This window comes from Lactuca virosa, chromosome 8 (genome assembly GCF_052849685.1).
Source record: "Lactuca virosa cultivar CGN04683 chromosome 8, Lactuca_virosa_CGN04683_v6, whole genome shotgun sequence".
Lineage (NCBI taxonomy): Eukaryota > Viridiplantae > Streptophyta > Magnoliopsida > Asterales > Asteraceae > Lactuca > Lactuca virosa.
Window position 1 is genome coordinate 281455744 of NC_136433.1, and position 11785 is coordinate 281467528.

General features: G+C 34.3%; 1 long non-coding RNA gene across 2 annotated transcripts; it reads left to right on the forward strand.

Moving 5' to 3' along the window:
- The first annotated feature begins 7803 nt into the window (after window positions 1-7803).
- Window positions 7804-10814, forward strand: LOC145133727 (uncharacterized). 2 transcript variants are annotated; one of them, XR_013718714.1, is made up of 2 exons: window positions 7804-8234; window positions 10497-10814. It is a non-coding gene; the product is annotated as an uncharacterized LOC145133727 (long non-coding RNA). The 2 variants fall into 2 exon arrangements; XR_013718715.1 differs by lacking the exon at window positions 10497-10814 and adding an exon at window positions 8695-9590.
- Window positions 10815-11785: the final 971 nt, after the last annotated feature.

Consider the following 11785-nt stretch of genomic DNA (forward strand, 5'->3'; position numbering starts at 1 on the left):
ATATATACACATGAGAAACATGGGCCGTAAATGGGTTTACGGCCGTAAACACCCATTGGGCCGTAAACAGGGTTTACGGTCGTAAACCTGTTTACGGCCGTAAACACCCCCTGGCCGTAAACTCATAAAATATTACATAAAAATACATTTTCCTAGAAAAGCAAAGTATAAACCATATTTTTGACCCAACAGATCATCAATTCATCGTAAATTATAATATGGACAACTTGGAAAAGACCTTGATTAATTAAAAGAAATTTGTAGATCAAGAAACGCCTAATTATAAGAATCTGAAAGTCAGATAATTACCAAATAAAAGAATAATTACATAGTGACCAAATAGAGGCCCCTAGAACCGGATTTAATTGCTGATGAAATTGTGAAAAACCCTGAAAAATTCAGTAGTGCTCTCCCTTCTTTAGATAATCCGCTTATAAATGGAGCCCCCTAGAACATGTAGGTGCATATACATGTCGTGCAAATCCATCTAGAAATCCTAATTATCTATGGTTTCTTCTGGTGGCTGACTTTATGTTCCGGTGTTGCTAATTTGTGTTGTGGGTGCGATCACATAAAATGGATTCTACTTTGATCCTCCCCATTTGATCAACTGTTGAGAAGAAAGAAAACAATGGATTTGGATATATTTTTCTTATTCTTTTTTATGGTTGATTTTAGTTGCTTAGATTTGTGGAATATATTTCTTGTTTTATGTTCTATATGCCTTCGTTGTGTGTGCCTTTGTGGCCAAAGATCCTGATAACCCAACAATGGCCTTAATAGACGTGTTTCGTGAAAATTTAATTTTAATATGTGATCTGTCATTTTTAAACGTGCAAGATTGTTAACAACAGAGAAATTAGAAAAAAAAACATACACACTCCCACCCTTCGACAATCCTTCAAACTTGAGAACTAAAGCCTTCTTGATGGTAGCTAAGATACAATTCCCCTAAAGTTATTACAAAAAAACAAAATAAGCTTAAAAAACTATACCAAACAAGCAAAACAAAGACAACGTATCCATGTCAAATTGATACATTATCATCCATTAATACCATATCAATACTGCTCAATTCAGACGGCTTCAAGTAACATGTTTCTTCTATAAAACGAACAATGCGTCCCTTTAACTTCAAACCTTTGATATGAGTATTCAAATCACCAAATAACGGATATTTTGAACCCAACTCAAACACTAAGGGACTGTTTTGCGAGATCTGAATTTTTAAGGTCTGAATTTCTAAGAGGGTCTGAATTTTTAAGATCTGAATTTTTAAATGTTTTTTGGTTGGAACCTCTGAATTGTTGTGCTGAATGATAAAATTGACCATTTTACCCTTTGTATCATTTTCTTTCAATTACAACATCACACCTTTGAAAAAATTAGATTTCCTCAAACTAGGATGCTACAAATGAACATCATACATGTGAAATATATTTTCTTCATCAAACTAGGATGATAAATATAAACATTACACCCATGTAAACAATGTACCCATCAAGGATTCAATCACATCTTGTGTGTTTATACATAACATTCATATTAACAGCAAAATAATGGATGGATATCAACACTGAAGTTACCAAATATCAATAAACCTGTCATTTTAGTCTTCCCAAAGCTCTGGCAACGGATATCTACCATTAGCCTGTAATCTTCTCATCTTCTTCATCTACCATTTATGTTAATTAAGTTCTTCATACATACCTTGAAATCATCTCTATAAAAATTATTGATTACAGATGCTTAAAACAATTGGAAGGACGTAAGAACACATTCAAACTATAAATCAATAACCAATTTGGAAGCTTACCTGCGATCGTGAGAACCCAGAGCTACAAATTGATTCAAAAAGGAGGAAGTGCGATTTGGGGTGGGTGCCGATCGGATTCTAGGAACAGGAAAGAACTAAACTCAAAAAGGGGAGGCATCAATTTCGTACCTGAACAATAGACGAGATCGGAGGACGCATGGTAGAGACTAGCGTTATCGAGGGCGGCGCTGTCGGAGTTAGGCGTCGGAGGTTTGACCTTGGTGGTTTGAGTCGATTGATATCATAACGTGGGCTCGACGATGCGAGGCGGTGATGTCGACGATGGGGACGGTGACGCAGTATGGGGTCGACAATGCGAGGAGGAGTTAGAGGGTAGCGACGGCCGGAAAAGTGGCTGTGACTGGAGTCGGAAGTAGAGGCAATTGTGGGAGGCGAGGAAGAGATGAACGAGTGTGGGAGGGCACGAGGATAAGCACGTCTTTTTTTTCAGATGCCCTTTTAGATCTTACCGAATCAGATGCATTTTCAGATCGTTTTTAAAGAGCTAAACAAACAATCTGAATCTTTAAGATTCAGACATAGCCTCTTTTAAGAGGCATTAAGTGGTACATCTAACAACAATATTTCTAACAGCAACATTTAACAACAATTATACCTAAAATGAAAAGCACAAAATGACAGCCAGAAGAACCAGTAATCTCTTCCCAATGCACAATCTCTCTCAATCGATTGAAACATCGAAAAACGACTGTGACATTTCGGAATCTAGGTCTAAAACTATGGACAATCAATTCACCGCGAACCTCTTCGTAACCTAACTTATTGAGCTTTAATGCATATTTTGATAAATAAATAGTTTCATTACAATTAATATAAGATATCAGATGGTATCTTACTTCCAATGGAATAAAATATCAAATGAATCATTCAACATAAACTATAGCGATAGTTAAAACGTCTGAAAAACTAAAATTTTGTGTGTGTGTGTGTGTATATATATATATATATATATATATATATTACTTTCATCATTCTATCGATTTAGCCACTTTAACTATTTTATGCATAATCAAAACTATTCCCACTATTTTTAGACTGTTTAAAGAAACCATTTCCTAATTATCTAAAACTCTTACAAAAGCATTCAACCATCTCATCATATTCCAACTCTCAAAAGTTATTAATTTTGAAGAGTACTATGGTTTAAGTAACTCCTTTTCATGTACACATACACACATATTTTTCTATGTGATTATGTCAGTACAAATGAGAATAAGGGAATTATAGTATGAAATTGTTTTCATTTGTTCATTCAAAGATAAAAATTATCTTTTGACATATAGAATATTCAAATTACTTTCTTTACGTTTGTGTTTCCCTTTTATAATAGATATAGCCAATTGGACTCCGGTGGTAACTTTATTGAATATTTTTAGTAGATATACCTAAACGGTTAACTGGACTTTTTTTTGTTTAATCTAACCAAAAACAATTACCATTTTGACAAAATCTATTTTATTTTCTTAAAACCTATCATTTTCACAAAAAAAATGACATTTTTTGACAATCATAACCTATGAAGAAATGATCCATACTATTAAGGAAAATACTAAACATATCACATCTCCCACAATATCCATGTAATTTCAATGTAATGATGTGTGTGTCCTTTCTTCGTTGTAGTAACCAACTATTTTCGAAACATTTTGTGTTGAAACCTATGAAAGAAGCATACATTTTCATAAATCTCATTTTTTTTCTTTTATGAGTCATTTGTTATTATTTCTTCCCCAACACATACAAACACCATTCAAAGGTTATGTAAGGGTTGCATACACACCCGTGCTCTATTTGTAATCATCATACAACATCTATTTTAACATAGAATAATACAATAATTTTTTTAATATAGAATAATACAGTAACTTTTTATTTTTAGGTTTTCTAGAAACTTTTTGACCATCTCACATTTTACAATGATATATAAGAACTATTGAACCAATAAATAAGAACGCAGATTCTATAATGAATATGTGAATTAATGACAAGAGTAATGAAGATCAAACGTGTGTCGAATGCTTTGATTAATAAACTTTAGAAGAGTTCAACATCAACTTCTCTGTGAAATCTTACAACGGAAACTAGGGTTTTACAAGAGTTAACCCTAATAATGCATGCATGCACTCTATATATAAGCTAGACTATTAAAGCAAAAACATGAGAATGGACATGCCCAACTCGGTATAATAAACCTATAGTAGCACATACATTTGACACAACACAATTAAGCCTAACAATCTCCCCCTTTGTGTCAAATTGCGAAAGAGATTCTTCTATTGTTGTTGCGTTTTCTGCACCTTGAAAAGCTTTGGCATCAAATTCAGAAGGGTGTTTCTGACTGCAATGTACCACTTCATCATATCGGAAAAGCATTTTTGATCAGCAGCATTGTTCGTTTTAACAACTTCAGTTAGTCCTATAATGTAAGTCAGAGCTGAAGTTGAGTGTAAGTTTTTTTCCAGCAGGAAAAACATACACCTCTGAACTGTTTGATCATTCCTTCGTTGATACACCACGCTCCCATTTTCCTTTCGGATTTCCCCAGCTTCATCTTGTTAAGATCCTATGATTCCTCCTCAGGTTGCTAAATCGGCTTCTTTTTCTGAACGGCTACTATTTCCACATCCATCTTTACGATCTCGTGAATATAGCAGATAAGCATCCTCTTCAGATGAGCTACGATCGGCTCGTACTTATGTTCGTCTTTGGACAAGATCAGAAACAAGGAAATCCAATCGTAAGGATTCATGCATGGAAAATCATCAAGTGAAAATTCTGATTTTGAACGATTGGCTCCTCTGAATCCTTTGAATTTGACATTGATGAAGTTTTCAGTTGCAATCGGAGTATAAAGCTTCACAGCGACAATCTTCTGTAAACTCCAAGTTTGAAATTGAGGCTTCCCATACTTGAGATAGAAAGAGAAGAGCATGTTATTAACATCATAATCCGAGAGTGGTGCCTTCTCGATCTTCTTGAAGCATCTGAACAAAAAAGCCCTAGGAGTGATCGGAAGGTCGAATTGACAGTCAACAGTATTTTCCAGCTCAAATGATACTGAAAGCTCCAACCAATGAGTGCTCGGATCATCAACTGCTTCCTTCTGAATCCTCTTAAGAGTCCACGGAGGAAAGAGTGACTTCTGAGTTTCCAAAGTGACCTTCGCAATTCTAGCTTCAGCCTCCTTTCCTTCTAACTCTTTTCGAAGTTTTAGAATATCATCAAGCTCCTTGTCCCGTTTCTTTCTTATGAGCTTTTCACCTTCAGAGAGCTCTTCTTCTTCTTCTTCTTCATCAACAATCTTCTCTTTTCCTTTAGATCCAAAAGCTTCATTACCCTTCTAATCATTAAGATTCGGTTTTGGTTTTTCCTCAGTTTCACCAGTTGGTTCACTAGTCTTTTTCTTGGGTTTAACTTATCCCCTTGTTTCGGAAGAGAAACACTTTCCCAAACACCTTCAAGTCTATTCACCATCGTAAAAACTGGTTTGAGTTTTTCTACAAGATGTTGTCGTACCGAAAGCGTTAGCTGCGAATCACGAGTTTCAACGAGGCTTTGCAGATATTGATTAGTATCTGAAACACAGCTTTTAACCACAGCCTTCATAGATTCCAAGTCATCCAAATGCTTGCTGGCGTAGTTTAGCTTTACCGTAAGGACCTTAGCTTTTTCAGTCTTTTGAGCTACTTTATTAATGAGTTTGTTTTCTTATGCGAGGTCGGACTGAAGTTTCTCAATCTTAGACTCAATAGCGATGTTGAGCTCAGAATTGTCAACTTGAATTGCAGAGCGAACATGTGAAAGAGCTTCTTTCTCAACCTGTAGTGTTGATCCAAGACCTGTAATGACCTTATTAACATGCTCATTGTTTTTATCAGAAGATATTCGAAAATCATCCATGAACTTCGTTACGTCTTCATGTAGTTTTTCGACTTTTCTGGTCACTTCGAAAATGGTTGACTCTGATGCTTGAATAGTCTTTGTAGCGTCAGCAAGAACTTTTGCATTCTCTTTAGTTAGCATCTCAACCATTGTTCTGTGCGACTTCAACATGAACTCATAGTTGGAAGACGTGATAGAGGACTCCATAAATGACTCCAGAAATGAATCCAACATTAACTCATAGTTTGCAGTCTTCTTCAACTATCTTCTTGCCTTTCACAACAAGCGCCAAAGAACCAAGACTGGAGACAAGCTTAACATCCTTCGTCACTTCATCTTCGTGGGATCTTAGAATTCCCAGAAGCTTTGCCAAAGAGTAACTCTTGAACTGTTCATGAGATTTCACAGTAGACACAACCGCTTTCCATTCTGATCTCAATCCATTCATAAATGTAACTTTTTGCTCTATTACTTCACGCTTGAGATTGTGTTTAAGCATCCTGCTTAACAGATGATTAAAACGATTGAATGTCTGATCTAGTTTTTCATCAGGATTTTGAACAAAGGCTCCAAACTCTTACAAGAGTAATGTTTGTACAGAGTATTCCAAATCTGCGCCACTTGAATAAATCTCCTTTATCCTATCCCAATTCTCCTTGGCGGTTGTGCATGAAGTCATGAGACGAAAAGTATCCGGAGGAAGGGCAAACCGTATAATTCTCATCGCTTTAATGTTGCTCAACAACTTCTCTTTTTCATCTTGAGGAACGTTTTTATGTTCAACAAGAAGAGCATTGTACTCAGCCTGAGTTTTGATAATTCTTCGGGTTGTTGTGTGCGAAAATGTCTCTTGAGTCATCACTTGCCATTTTGTTGATCCATGTTCTTCAAGACCAAGAACATAGTCTTCAAAGCGCAATACCCATACTTCATAATCCTGAAGGAATAGGATGGGCATCCTAGTAGTAGATCCAATACTACTGGAAAGATTGAAAGAAAGAGTATAAGTATCTTCAGGCTGCATGATGTCGAGATTCACAAAGACTGGTATAGAATCAGATGTGTAAAACAATAATCGAGTTTAGGGTAAAATCAGTATATAGATCTAACGTCTATAACCGATAGAAACGATGAAGACGACAAGAACGGATCCAATAAAAACCAAAAACCATAACATAACTCAACAGAAGAGTAGCGTATGAGTTACACTATCTCCCGCTCTGATACCAATTGCTGAAATAATAAATAAGATCGACAAATTCTATAATGAATATGTGAATTAATGACAAGAGTAATGAAGATCAAACGTGTGCTGAATGCTTAGATTAATACACTTTACAAGAGCTGAATGTGAACTTCTCTGTGAAAGCTTACAGCGGCAACTAGGGTTTTACAAGCGTTAACCCTAATAATGCATGCATGCACTCTATATATAGGCTAGATTATTAAAGTGAAAACACGAGAATAGACAGGCCAACCTCGGTATAATAAACCTATACTAGCACATACATTTAACAAAACACAATTAAGCTCAACAAGAACCCCAACCTCCAAACTCCATGCACAACGGAAAATACTAATCCCAACCAAAACACCAAAAAATGAAGAATCAAACCATTAAAATCATTATACTGTCACTCATTGCCTACCTTCGAGAAGTACAAGATCTCATAGAAGCAGCTCAAACCAAACTTGTAGAACGTTTCACCATGGATGAAAACTCTTACAACATTATCTCTACACAACAAGAACATCCGGACTACAAAATCCTCAAGACCATTCTTGAAGATGCCAGAGCTGAAAACCTTTCCATAGAAGACAATATAGCTTTCATGTTTGGATCAATCCACAAAAGGATTGGAAAGTTTGAATGTGTGACGAAAAATACGTCTGATGAGTGGAAAACATGTGTAATGTATTTACTTCCATGATACTCTATAAACAAATGAAATATCTATCTTAAGTTCATTTTGCAAACAGTAGAATGAAAAATCCAACCCCCGTGATATTTTTCCCTAGTTATATATTAAATCTGGAAATCCAGTTATTTTATTATATATTAAATCTGGAAATCCTTAGGAAGTTATTTTAGTGAACTTTCGAATTTAGCCACACATGTTTTATAAATTGGCAATATCGATGCTTCCCACCGCCATTATCTTATTTCACAGCTCTCTCCTTAATCTCAATTGGAGAGAGAGAGAGAGAGAGGGAGAGGGTGGAGCCGTAGATGTGTCACTGATATTGCTGGTTAGTGACGGTGTCGTTGGAGGGTAGCAATGGCCACCGTTTCCTACACTGATTGAACCCTCTATTTTCGCAATTTCGGCCTCTGGCTTCTTCCCCAAATACAGGTGTTGTTTCAGATAAATACACTTCAACTGAAGTTTCTAAGTTAGAGTTTGTCGGCTTTTGTTTTCTCGAGGTGAAAGAAAGGGTGAAGAAGAAACAGACGTTATTATTTAGGTACTTGAAAAGGGAACGAGATGGTTTGGTTTTCCTCCCGATTTCTATGGTAAGTACCTCTAAAATATCCGTTCGTTTGTTAGGGTCGAATTTGGTTTTGAAGTCAATTCTTTCTTTGATTCTGGTATGCCTATTCACATCGGTTTAACCTATTGGTTCATACTTGCATCATAAGGTCCTGTGGCTGTGAAGAATTTCGTTTTTAACCTATCATAAATTTTAACTTTTTATTTATTATTGTTATACAATTTTGTTTGCATTATCTATTCCATCCGTAACGTGTTAATTTGATATCTACCATGAACTTGGGTTCCAAGAATTAGGATTATGTTTAAGTTTTTGTCTATTTGACTTTGAAAGAAACTAAAATCTATCATAATATGTTTGCATTACCTATATAATGTTGCTCATGTTTCTTCTACAACAGACATGGTATTCATTTGTGCTTCGTATGATAAATGTGAATTGTGAATGAGCCTATATGAATCTTGAGATTGATATACAAACAGGTAGGGCCCTTGCATAGCTCTTGTCCAAAAGCAGGGCGGAACACGAACAATAAGGGCTAGGGGGCCGAAACTAAAATTTACAAAAAATTATATATATATATATATATATATATATATATATATTATTTTGAATTTATCATTGTAAATATATAGCTAAATTTATAATTACTCCAACTTTATTAACTCCAATTTTATTACCCATACATATGTACCACGTCTTTTATTTTTGTGTAGACTTTTTTTTTATGTTGTACTTACTGCATCTTTATTACCCCTATACATACATTTTTATCATCCCTATTCATCACCAGTGCCCTATATATATCTATGTTGTACTTAATCTTTATTACCCCTATACATCATAAATATATAAATGAGATACTTATCAGTATCTAGAAACGAGAGACGGAGAGAGTAGTAAGAAACTCATAGTCTTAAGTGATATGAAGAGACACAAAGAGGAAATGTGTACCTGCGCTGTGGAGTCGGCTGAGAGGAAAGCAGTGGTGGTCTGGCGCCGGCGACTCGGGGAGGAGAGAGAATAAAGAGCCGACGGAGAAGAGTCGACTGAACCTGAAAAAGGGAGAGAGCAAGAAGTCCGGTGAGTTGTAACTTGCACGAGTGCGGAAGAACTAGTTATTGTTTCAAATCAAGGAAAAGCGATCCGGCATCTTCTAGTTTCAATGTGATCCAACAAGAAGCGGAGGCGATAGTATTTTTAGGGTTTAGTGATTTGAAGATGTAAGTAAATAATTGATTTCATAGAATTTTTATATGGTTAATTTGTAAGTCTCCAACTTTTTATGCGATTATTGTGTATATTTTCTACTTTCTAGTCAAATTAGTTTTCCTTGGATAAGTTTGATAATATATGGTTGCTTTTGATTTTCTAAAAATCTTAAGTTTAATTACTGATATTCGCCTATTCGGTAGAAAAAAGGTGAGGGGCCAGTGTTTTGATTTCTTAGAATATTAACTTATATAATCACGATTCTATAGTTGTTGCTATTTAGTAGATAAAAAATCAGGGGGGCCATGGCCCCCCCTAGCCCCTTCTATGTTCCGCCTCTGTCCAAAAGGGTATACTCGTCACAATTGTTGCCTTTTATGTTAGAAAGGGGAGAAGTGGTTGCATCACTTTCACAAAAAGGAAATCTCAACTATCTTTGTAAAATGTGATATCAGTAACAAAGGTAAAAAAAATTCAATTTTCTTAATCATATAATTCATAAATTTCATTAGTTATTATATTCAATTTAAAAGAGAATTTACTGTTGCATTTGAAAAACACCTTGAAGTGTATGGGAGTTTGGATATTTATATTAATTTTGTAGGAATTACAACTACTATCTCATTTACCAAAGATCAAGCAGATGGATGAAATCATGGAGACATGTCATTAATGTGAATCTTTTAGCAATTATCGACACGTCTACTAGTTGTTTGTAGTTATACCAACATCAAACAATATTAAAATTTCTATGTTGGCATCAAGGTTCTTTTTTTTATCAATGACTACAAATTTAAATATCAACCAATTTTCTATATTATTAATCTATTCTCTTAAAAGCTATAGTATCGGAATTTTCATTGAGAGGTTGTTGATAGATTTTTTCATAACTGTTTTTAATGCCTTTGTTGCATACATATGATGAAGTTCATCATTTCTTTCTCACTGTTAAATTGGTGTATCCTGCAGATCTATTTGTTTTTCTTCTAAGAATGAGTCCCATAATTTCCTCCTAATATCATACTTACAAAAGTAAAGTTCTTGATAAATTGGCGTGTGTCTTTTTATATAGAAATCCAAGTTGAAAGAAGTCCAAATGACATTCGGTGCTCTGTGTGTCCTAAATCATCTTTTGCCAAGGTCATCTGAAGATTGGCATAATAAAAGGCCAGCATTGATAGAAGCCATTACAATATTCTTAGAAGAGCAAAATTTGGGGGTTCGTAAAGCACTTGCAGAAGTACTTTAACTTGGCATATGTCTTCTTTCATTTTTATTCAACTTTTAAATATTATGAGTTTAAATTTTAAAATTTAAACCATAACTTCAATGTGTGTTTGTCTTTTTTTGTATACATTTAATAAAATAAACTACATTTCCCTTTGGTGCATTTTCCATTTTTAGGCGTTAAATGCCCTAAATAGCAATGTACTTTAAATTTACTCCTTTTTTCTGTTTTGTTGTAGTTTGTTTTGATTTCTTTACCAAAAACCAAAGTACATTGTCGTTTGGTTTGTATTCCATTTTTAGGTGTTTAATACATTAAAGAGTAATGTACTTTCAATTTACACCTTTTTCTTGCAATTTGTCTTATTTTCTTTAACAAAAACCAAAGTACATTACCATTTGGTGCATTTTCCATTTTTAGGTGTTAAATGCACAAAATAGTAATGTACTTTGAATTTACACCTTTTTTCTGGTTTGTTGCAATTTGTACTAATTACTTTACCAAAACCCAATGTACATTTCCATTTGGTGAATTTTTTTTCATTTTTTAGGTGTTAAATGCACTTAAAAGCAATGTACTCTAAATTTACACCTTTTTTCTGTTTCGCTGTTGTTTGTTTTGATTTCTTTACCAAAACCAAAGTACATTTCCATTTGGTGCATTTTCCATTTTTAGGCGTTAAATGAACTAAATAGTAATGTACTTTGAATTTACACCTTTTTGTTTTGCAATTTGTTTTGATTTCTTTACCAAAAACCAAAGTACATTGCCATTTGGTCAATTTTCTAATTTTAGGCGTTAAATTCTCTAAATACCAATGTACTTTCAGTTTACACCTTTTTGTTTTGTTTTGATTTCTTTACCAAAAACCAAAGTACATTTCCATTTGGTGCATTTTCCATTTTTAGGTGTTAAATACACTAAATAGCAATGTACTTTGAATTTACCCTTTTTCCTGTTTTTTTGCAGATTCTTTTGATTTCTTTACCAAAAATCAAAGTATATTTCCATTTGGTGCATTTTCCATTATTTTAGTTGTTAAATGCATTACATAGCAATGAACTTTGAATTTACACTTTTTTCTGTTTTGTTGCAGTTTCTTTTGATTTATTTACCAAAAACCAAAGTACATT